Source organism: Rhinolophus sinicus, chromosome 3 (genome assembly GCF_057876585.1).
Source record: "Rhinolophus sinicus isolate RSI-liver-muscle chromosome 3, RSI-T2T, whole genome shotgun sequence".
In the NCBI taxonomy this organism is placed as follows: domain Eukaryota; kingdom Metazoa; phylum Chordata; class Mammalia; order Chiroptera; family Rhinolophidae; genus Rhinolophus; species Rhinolophus sinicus.
The window spans coordinates 109,957,922-109,961,018 of record NC_142503.1 but is presented as its reverse complement, the minus strand read 5'-3'; the positions used below and the strand labels follow the sequence as shown (position 1 = coordinate 109,961,018).

At 47.1% G+C, this 3,097-nt stretch overlaps 1 pseudogene; it reads right to left on the bottom strand.

The window, feature by feature from the left end:
* Positions 1–329: 329 nt before the first annotated feature.
* On the bottom strand, positions 330–2,470 carry LOC109458250 (protein RCC2 pseudogene; annotated as a pseudogene).
* Between the last annotated feature and the right edge of the window lie 627 nt (positions 2,471–3,097).

Here is a 3,097-nt window from a genome sequence, read left to right as displayed (position 1 = left end):
TTACATTCTCTGCAATGAGACTATAAGACTGTGAAATGCCTATTACATTTCATGAATTATGGCCAAGTACAGTAACATTTTTGTTTTTATTTTATTTTGTTTGAGGAATGTTAAGCCAACTATGAGCAAGTATTTTATTTAAACATTAAGAGAGGAAAAAAACATTTTGGAGAGCATTCCGAAAAGGTAGTTGACGGAACTTCAGGGAGTCTAACAAAAATGTACGTTCCCTCAACTTTTGCTTAAATTCCTCATTTTGACTTCTCATCCCAGTGCACATGGAAACAACAGCTGCCGCCAGAGGTGTGGAGTTGGAGACTCCGGGACAATCAGACGGTGTGGGGATTATACTCTGGCAGTTTCTCGATTTCTTTCTAGGTCTCACTTTCATCTCTCGCTATCACCAAGGAGTGCGAGCAGCCCATGGCAACCTGCTCTGCAAAAATGCTGTCCGGCGTCTTCCCCTAACTGAGCTGTGGTGAAAGACCGGGCTTGTGACCTATAGCCCAGTTCCCTGAAGATGGGAGGTGGATGATGGGCCCCACGATGATGCTGTTCTTCCCACAAGCCAGGCTCGGGATTCTCCAGTAACAGAGGTCCTGGCCAGCCTTCGGGTACAGAGTACATTCACGGGACGTGTTGGTGGCTCCGGAGAAAAACAGACACCCCCGTCGCTGATAGCGAAGGATCAGGTAGAGCTGGTGTAGATCTGGGGAAGTCACACAGCTTCTCCAGGCGTGGCACCATCTCCTTCTCCTGCTTGGTGTGGCCCAGCCAGCTGTAGCCTCGGAAGCCCCAGAAGAAGATGCACTTCTGGGCGTCCAGGACCAGCGCGTGGTTAGAGTCGCAGGCTGCGTCTCGTACACCCATGTTTGAGACTGGCAACATCTGTCCTCTTTCATCTTCTGGATGAAGATGGACACTCACTTGGGCACCAGCTCGGGGTCCTACTCTACCCACTGTGCCTGGGTGATGAACTTTCCATCCGAGTTGTGGCCCACCTGACCATGTTCAGGGTACCCAAAGGTTTCCTTTGCAGTCCATTTTCACATTGAATTCAGCCCCTTTTGGTAGTTAGTTGGCCGTGGTACATTACCTGTGTGGGGCTGGAGACCGCAGCCGTCTGGTTGCCGAGGCCCAGCTGCCCCATCTTGTTCTTTCCAAATGCGAACCCCAAGCCGGTTTCGGTCAAGGCCAAGGTGTGGTTCCCCCTACAGGCTGCTGACATAATCATTTCATGGCTGAGATCTTCAGTGTGTCTGGGGGCTTTAACTCTCTCGATGTCACCATCTCCCAGCTGCTTCTTCTCATTTCGACCCCTTCCATGTTGATGAGGAGGCTGTGGGCAGTGCATGACCCCGAAACCACTGTCAGCACCTGGACCCCCGACAGGCACCCATATGTGTGGCGCCCCCACAAATTCTCATCAAGATTGCGTAGACAGCCTGTTGTTTAGGCACTTCTTTTCCACCAATCAGGTCCCAGTTGGTCGACTGCCTCAAAATCAAAAGCCGCCCTTTGCTCTTAGACCCTTTAAGTTTGGGGCGGGGGGCATCTTGCCGTGCTCCTGCTCCATGATGACCAGCGCCGTGCTGCCCGCTTGGTCGCTGCAGGCCGCTCTGTGCGCTTGTACCGGCTGAGGACCCCATCGAGCTCCAGGCAGACCTCGTCACCACCGCTGCGCGGTCGCCGTTGGTGCTGCCCGTGGGATACACATTTCCAAGCTCGGCTCATCCCAGGCGGTCACTGCCGCCTTCTTTCTGGGCACCGTAGCGCTGGTTGGAATGATGAGAATCCAGAGAGAAAAAGAAAGAAGAGCAACTAAAAGATGAATACAGGGTATTTTATTTTTTTGATTTTTATTTTTTTGTCTACACTGTATTGTTGGCCAACTGCCTCATTCAGTTTGATTATACAGCATTCTGACTTATGGTTCAGTTAGGAAACACAAATGCAGAATACTAAGAACCTATAATTCAAAGGCAACATCAATCTCACAGTGCAATTTTCCCATTAAAACAAGATCACAGTGAGATATACCAATATCATAATATGAACTGTTCTCATTAAAAGATTGGTATTCAAATTGGACAAGGAGCAAATTGAAACCAATCCTACTCAAAATGATTTATTGCATTTTACCCCCTCAAAACATGCCATAATATTGACAGGCCATTGGGCAGTTATATAATTTTTTAATATGGATACAAAAGATATAAGATATACAAGGATCATGCTTTTGAGTTTCAGAATGTTGTATCCATTATTGGGCATTAGGTAGCTGTCAATCATGGTAGGCTGGCAGTAGCCCTGGGACATAGGAAGGAATCCTGGTGCAGGAAGCTGGGATGTCCTTCCACTTCTTGGGCAATGGGTTGGGCTCCCTGACCATGTTTTCCTTTTTGCAGCTTCCTGCTGTGAGATCCTGCATTCTTATAATCTTGTTTGTCACTCTCCTCTTGGGCACCATGACAACGTTTACTCTGTCTTCCCTGGGAGAACAACTGAACTTGGGATCATGGGAAATCTGAGTTGAAAAAGTTCAGCAAAAGCCCCTTGCTAATGTCAAAGCTCTTGCCGTTCACTTTGGTTCAGGGCTGCGGCAGCTCAGCACAAATTCCTAAGGTGACTCTAAAATGAATTCCATTGTCTATAGGTTTCTTGGCTTACCAGTAGGGAGTGACAACCTGCTGGTTGATACATTGCCTTTGTACCTTGGTCACTTTCATGAACTCATAATCACCTTAAAAGCAGCAGCTCTGTATGAATTTATCATTGTATTCCCCACAGTTTTAGGTGTGTAGTGCCTTACACTAAATAGTTATTCAATAAATATTTATAGAATTGAATTGAGAGCCTAATAGGAGGAAATGAGCTTACATTCCATAGCAGATAGGATTTTAATTGCCTTCACTGTTGAGCTTACACTGAGGATATTAGGAACCACTAAGTGGCAAATTCTAAATGTCTCTTGTTAGTTCAACTAACATTTATTGAATCTACATGCCCAGTGTCATGCTGGGAGCTGGGGACAGAGAAGACTCATTAAGAGCCCAGAGCCTCCAGGGGCTTGCAGCAACAGGATATTGTTAGTTGG